Consider the following 7,845-nt stretch of genomic DNA (forward strand, 5'->3'; position numbering starts at 1 on the left):
CATTTCCTCTGTTTGCTGCGTCCTTCAGGTGACTCTCACCTGTATGAATATGTTTCTACGGAAGCCCATTTCTGCCAAATAAGTTTAGAATAATCACGGTACGTCAAGATGATCAGATACTGAATCAAGATTATGACTCGTTTTGAAAAGTCATCACCATGACACACTGTAAATGATCTGCGTTTGGTTTCTATTAATTTGACTTTATGTCTCATTATCTGGATTTTTCTAACTCATGATTCTTTTTGATAATTTAATAATCATTTTGACTCATCTTCATTCGCTGTCTCACAATCTTGATTCTGTTTTATGATCTAATGATTCAGAAAGTTGTGAACTTGATCCTGACGAGTTAAACTTTTCTTGAGTGTCTTCGTATTTATTCCAAACTTTACATCAGTTTTTTGGCTAAAATGGGCTCCTGTAGTTTCCTCAGGGGCCTCACTTATGAAAAAAACTACAAAGTCAATTTCACGCCAGGATTGTTGTTTGATGCGTCCCATAAAAAGTGCAAAGACAGAAGTTTTTCATAAGTGACGCTCGGAGATGAATCACGTGTCGACTGTGACTGTTTACTATCCGTGTGTCCTGGCTGTCTATTCATCAGGCAGCGGCACTGAGCGCTTCTTTACTTCATGTTCATGTTCAAATCAAACAGCAGCCAAACTCTTTGTGGACGACACTGACTAGAATCAAAGTTCAGTAGAGTTCAGGCCGCTTTATACTGGCTAGCATGTTGGTTAGCTTGTTAGCTTCACAGTCTCATGTTAGCTTCATATGATGTAGCTCGTTGGCTTCAAGCGTTCTGTCACAGGTGTGTTTGCGTTACCTCTGCTGCACTGTTCTCTGAGAAAAACTGAATCCACGATTCAAATTAGGTCGAGAAAAGGAGCAGGAAACAGTCACTGGCTAGCTAACATTAGCTGCTAATTAGTGGTTTAGTTCAAGTGGTTCAGGTTAATCTGATCTTGTTAATGAGCTGTGTCGTTAGACTTTAGAGAAAGATCTGTCTCTGTATTATATAGTGTGAACAGATTGACAATCTGTGTCTTCATGTGTAATCTGTAAATATAAAACACCTTCCTTAAATACAGAAAAGATTTTTAAATTCACAAAAATATTTTGCAAATATAAAACAGATCAGCAAATACACAAATCCCAACAAAAAGAACTGCACAAAATGTAAATCTGCAGCCTTGAACTGAGATCCACAGATATCTGTTTGAAAGTTGTAAATGTCAGGAAATGTTTTTTTTATTTATTTGTAGATTAATTACATTTATTCAGATATTTTTTATTATGTGTGACATTTGTGTATTTGCAGCTGCATTTTTATTTGCAAAGTAGTTTCTGATTCATGGGAGGTGTTGATCTGTTCATACAAATAATACTTGGACAAATCTATCTCCATATTAGCCCGTTAGCAAACTGGGCTAACAGGCTAACACTAGCTATCTAATTAGTGTTAGCCTGTTACAAAGACAGTGGTGGTTGGGGAATGTTAGCTGTAGTGCAAAGTCAGAAAAATTAAAACTAAAAAACATTTATATTTCACCGCGGAACACAGCTTTTGTCAAGCTATGGGGACAAGTTATGCTAACAGTAGCTTGTAAGAAAACTAATATGTAGCTAACAAATAAATTGTATTCTAGTGTTTACAAATATGCTGATTAATTTCCCGAACTTTAGCCCATTTCTGTAAATTAGCTAACTAATTGGCCCATGAGCATGCTGAGGAAACAAGCTAACACTGGCTAGCTAACCAACATTAGCTTAATGGAGAATGAAGGTTATGCTACCATTAGCCTGTGAGCCTGCTAATATGTAGCCAGCTCCTCATAGAAGAAGTGTTGCAGTGGTTAAAAGCTAATGAATCTGCTTCATCTGCATTGTAAGTGAGCTCACTTATTAGCTCATTAGTAAGGTAACAGGCTAACAGTAGCTTGCTAATTAGCGTTTGCTTGCTATAAAGGCAGCGGCGGTTGGGGAATGTTAATGACAAGTCAGAAAAATTTAAACTGAAAAACAAATAGGAACATTTAAATGACACTGTGGAACAGAGCTGTTAGCAAGCTACAGGGACAAGTAATGCTAACATTAGCTTGTGAGCAAACTAATAAATTGTTTTGCAGCAGTTAAATGCTAATTAATTTGTTACACTTGCATATTGATGAGCTAACTTATTCAGTAAGTAAGTAAAATAAAATCTACAAATTAAATTATGTCTGAAAAAGAGCGGGAAAACTACCATGATTTAACGCTAATTAATTTCCCAAACCTTCGTGAGCTTGTTTGCTCATTAGCATTAAAAAGCAGATGTAAGCTAGCTGCACCAGTTTGCTCCAGTACAAGCAGAGGAGGTTGTCGGGTTTAAATAAAGATTATTATTATTATTATTATTATTAATGTTTAATCTTTTAGTTAATCAACAGATTAAACTTTAATTTTAACGATCGATTGAACGTTTTAAAGCATTTATTAAATAAAAGACATATTCACTGTCTCAGCTGGTTTTCTGTCTATTACGTCAGTAAAAATGAATATTTGGGGGTTTTGGACTGATGGTCGGACTAAACTGTGAAATCTGAGAATCTTTTCTCTCTTTGTTTTTTTGAGAGATTTTTATTGAAAGTTTCGTGGCAGTGCAGTAGAGGTAATAAGGTAATACCGTTAGCTACGTCAGCTAGCAGGTTGGTGTTAGCTGGTCTGCTGTAGTCTATGAAATAAAAAGTATTAATAGATCAATTTGAAAATGCCATAAACGCCTTGTTGTGCCATAAACACACCAGATCAATGTTTCACTGTGTTTAAAGTTCAGTTTTTATATTTTATTTTTTGTATTCAGATGTGATTTAGTTGTTTTTTTTTTGTTTTTTTTATTGTAACTGTAATGTGGGGATCAATGATGCATATCACAGCTTCAAACTTAACCTAGCAACAAGTGAGGAGATCATATCTGATTGGACGGAAAAGCCTTGACTCCTGAGAGCTCTCATCCAATCAGACGCTCAGACATATCTCACCTTTTCTCTGTTGTCTTATCTTAGTTAAAAAAAAAAAAAAAAAAAAGTCCGAATCTCTTCATCCATGTTTCAAGATGCACTGGACCATCATCATCATCATCATCGCCTTCATCCTCACCTTTTGCCAAATGTAGTTTTTGTTGTGAAAAGGGGCATTTATCTTGTTTTTTGTTCTTTTTGATACTTTGTCCATGACTCTTCCGTTGTGTTGATGAAAAAAAAATGGGGAAGAAGTTGGAACAAAAAGTAAAAAGACACAAAAAGACCAACTCAAGGCAGCTACGTATGAGTGACTACTGTAAAATGACTAACTAATAAAGAAGCAATGGGTTTGTTTTTACCTTCGACTCTTTCGTTTGTTTATTGAGATGAATTAAACGTCTGCAGCTTGGTCACAGGAACTAAAGAATATGAGCTGGTGCTTCATATGGTTCTGATTATTGTTATTTCATATTTAAAAAATGGATCTGTAATTTATTATTCATTTAAGAAGTCAATGGCTCAGACGCTGCTGTCACGATCTGAACATCAGTACAGCTCTGAGGTACTGCAGAGATGTATTTACACTTTGTAGTTCATTCATTTTCCATAACCACTCATCCTGTTGGGGTCACAGGGGGGTGGAGCCTATCCCAGCTGACATTAGGTGAGAGGCAGGGTTCACCCTGGACAGATCACCAGACAGCACTGACACATAGAGACAGACAACCATTCACACTCACATTCACACCTATGGACAATTTAGAGTCACCAATTAACCTGCATGTCTTTGGACTGTGGGAGGAAGCTGGAGCACCTGGAGGAAACCCACGCTGACACGGGGAGAACATGTCAGAGCACCTGGAGGAAACCCACGCTGACACAGGGAGAACATGTCAGAGCACCTGGAGGAAACCCACACTGACACAGGGAGAACATGTAGGAGCACCTGGAGGAAACCCACACTGACACAGGGAGAACATGTCGGAGCACCTGGAGGAAACCCACACTGACACAGGGAGAACATGTCAGAGCACCTGGAGGAAACCCACGCTGACACAGGGAGAACATGTCAGAGCACCTGGAGGAAACCCACGCTGACACAGGGAGAACATGTCGGAGCACCTGGAGGAAACCCACACTGACACGGGGAGAACATGTCGGAGCACCTGGAGGAAACCCACACTGACACAGGGAGAACATGTCAGAGCACCTGGAGGAAACCCACGCTGACACAGGGAGAACATGTCAGAGCACCTGGAGGAAACCCACGCTGACACGGGGAGAACATGTAGGAGCACCTGGAGGAAACCCACACTGACACAGGGAGAACATGTCGGAGCACCTGGAGGAAACCCACACTGACACAGGGAGAACATGTCAGAGCACCTGGAGGAAACCCACACTGACACAGGAAGAACATGTCAGAGCACCTGGAGGAAACCCACGCTGACACAGGGAGAACATGTCAGAGCACCTGGAGGAAACCCACGCTGACACAGGGAGAACATGTCAGAGCACCTGAAGGAAACCCACGCTGACACAGGGAGAACATGTCAGAGCACCTGGAGGAAACCCACACTGACACAGGGAGAACATGTCAGAGCACCTGGAGGAAACCCACGCTGACACAGGGAGAACATGTCAGAGCACCTGGAGGAAACCCACGCTGACACAGGGAGAACATGTCAGAGCACCTGGAGGAAACCCACGCTGACACGGGGAGAACATGTCAGAGCACCTGGAGGAAACCCACACTGACACAGGAAGAACATGTCAGAGCACCTGGAGGAAACCCACGCTGACACAGGGAGAACATGTCAGAGCACCTGGAGGAAACCCACGCTGACACGGGGAGAACATGTCGGAGCACCTGGAGGAAACCCACGCTGACACGGGGAGAACATGTCGGAGCACCTGGAGGAAACCCACGCTGACACGGGGAGAACATGTCGGAGCACCTGGAGGAAACCCACACTGACACAGGGAGAACATGTCAGAGCACCTGGAGGAAACCCACGCTGACACAGGGAGAACATGTCAGAGCACCTGGAGGAAACCCACGCTGACACAGTGAGAACATGTCAGAGCACCTGGAGGAAACCCACGCTGACACAGGGAGAACATGTCAGAGCACCTGGAGGAAACCCACGCTGACACGGGGAGAACATGTGGGAGCACCTGGAGGAAACCCACGCTGACACAGGGAGAACATGTCAGAGCACCTGGAGGAAACCCACACTGACACAGGGAGAACATGTCAGAGCACCTGGAGGAAACCCACGCTGACACGGGGAGAACATGTCAGAGCGCCCGGAGTCACAACACAATATTTTAATGATGTTTAATGACTTCAGTAAAAGATCTTTTTCCTGCATGGTCCCATTAAATATCATCAGATGTCATTACGTCTCTTTCTTAAAAATAAGTGAACAAAAAAGATTTTTTCCATATTTTAATTGTCAGAAATCAGCTTGTTTCAGGAACTCTCTGCGGCTCTGAGCACACGGGTCGACTGCTTCAGCTGTGAATTAAATGTTTATGCAAAATTAAACTAAACTAAACTTTTCACACACTGCAATAATTTAATTTAACTTGTGCAATAACCCCATTCACCCTGACTGTATATATTCTGTTTGTGTAAATAATCTTGTTCAGTTTACAATATATATATGTACAGTACAGGCCAAAAGTTTGGACACACCTTCTCATTCAATGCGTTTTCTTTATTTTCATGACTATTTACATTGTAGATTCTCACTGAAGGCATCAAAACTATGAATGAACACATGTGGAGTTATGTACTTAACAAAAAAAGGTGAAATAACTGAAAACATGTTTTATATTCTAGTTTCTTCAAAATAGCCACCCTTTGCTCTGATTACTGCTTTGCACACTCTTGGCATTCTCTCCATGAGCTTCAAGAGGTAGTCACCTGAAATGGTTTACCAACAGTCTTGAAGGAGTTCCCAGAGGTGTTTAGCACTTGTTGGCCCCTTTGCCTTCACTCTGCGGTCCAGCTCACCCCAAACCATCTGGATTGGGTTCAGGTCCGGTGACTGTGGAGGCCAGGTCATCTGCCGCAGCACTCCATCACTCTCCTTCTTGGTCAAATAGCCCTTACACAGCCTGGAGGTGTGTTTGGGGTCATTGTCCTGTTGAAAAATAAATGATCGTCCAACTAAACGCAAACCGGATGGGATGGCATGTCGCTGCAGGATGCTGTGGTAGCCATGCTGGTTCAGTGTGCCTTCAATTTTGAATAAATCCCCAACAGTGTCACCAGCAAAACACCCCCACACCATCACACCTCCTCCTCCATGCTTCACAGTGGGAACCAGGCATGTGGAATCCATCCGTTCACCTTTTCTGCGTCTCACAAAGACACGGCGGTTGGAACCAAAGATCTCAAATTTGGACTCATCAGACCAAAGCACAGATTTCCACTGGTCTAATGTCCATTCCTTGTGTTTCTTGGCCCAAACAAATCTCTTCTGCTTGTTGCCTCTCCTTAGCAGTGGTTTCCTAGCAGCTATTTGACCATGAAGGCCTGATTGGCGCAGTCTCCTCTTAACAGTTGTTCTAGAGATGGGTCTGCTGCTAGAACTCTGTGTGGCATTCATCTGGTCTCTGATCTGAGCTGCTGTTAACTTGCCATTTCTGAGGCTGGTGACTCGGATGAACTTATCCTCAGAAGCAGAGGTGACTCTTGGTCTTCCTTTCCTGGGTCGGTCCTCATGTGTGCCAGTTTGGTTGTAGCGCTTGATGGTTTTTGCGACTCCACTTGGGGACACATTTAAAGTTTTTGCAATTTTCCGGACTGACTGACCTTCATTTCTTAAAGTAATGATGGCCACTGGTTTTTCTTTAGTTAGCTGATTGGTTCTTGCCATAATATGAATTTTAACAGTTGTCCAATAGGGCTGTCGGCTGTGTATTAACCTGACTTCTGCACAACACAACTGATGGTCCCAACCCCATTGATAAAGCAAGAAATTCCACTAATTAACCCTGATAAGGCACACCTGTGAAGTGGAAACCATTTCAGGTGACTACCTCTTGAAGCTCATGGAGAGAATGCCAAGAGTGTGCAAAGCAGTAATCAGAGCAAAGGGTGGCTATTTTGAAGAAACTAGAATATAAAACATGTTTTCAGTTATTTCACCTTTTTTTGTTAAGTACATAACTCCACATGTGTTCATTCATAGTTTTGATGCCTTCAGTGAGAATCTACAATGTAAATAGTCATGAAAATAAAGAAAACGCATTGAATGAGAAGGTGTGTCCAAACTTTTGGCCTGTACTGTATATATTTATTTACGTTTATGTTTGTTAATAATTCCTGTTTACTTAACTATATATTTGTTAATACTACTGTTTAAATTTCTTATATTTTCACGTATCTTTCCTCTCTTGCAAGGAGCACCTGTAACATAAATAATTTCCCCTCGGGGATCAATAAAGTATTTCTGATTCTGATTCTGAAATAAATAGTTTTTAAGATCAAAGATTTTACGTGTTTTTAATTTCAATAAATGATTGCATATTTTTTTACCGTGTTTGAACTGTAAAAAATATGTATTTGTCAGATGAAATACTCTGAAACCTACAAATATAAAGTTCTTTAAAAGTGTTGAGTATTTTCTGCGGACTGCTCCTTTAACCTGCCCAGCTGCTCTCATCTTTCATCTGAAATCTGTTTCAACTTTAAATCATGAAACTTTTCACAAAATCAAATTTAATTAATTCTCTGAATTAAAAACAAACATTTTAGCAGAAAGAAAAATCAAATCTGGATTCGGGAGCGTGCACGCGGGCGCGTGCGAGACGGAACGCGCAAAAC

The sequence above is a fragment of the Epinephelus lanceolatus genome, chromosome 18 (assembly GCF_041903045.1).
Source record: "Epinephelus lanceolatus isolate andai-2023 chromosome 18, ASM4190304v1, whole genome shotgun sequence".
Taxonomy (NCBI): Eukaryota; Metazoa; Chordata; class Actinopteri; order Perciformes; family Serranidae; genus Epinephelus; species Epinephelus lanceolatus.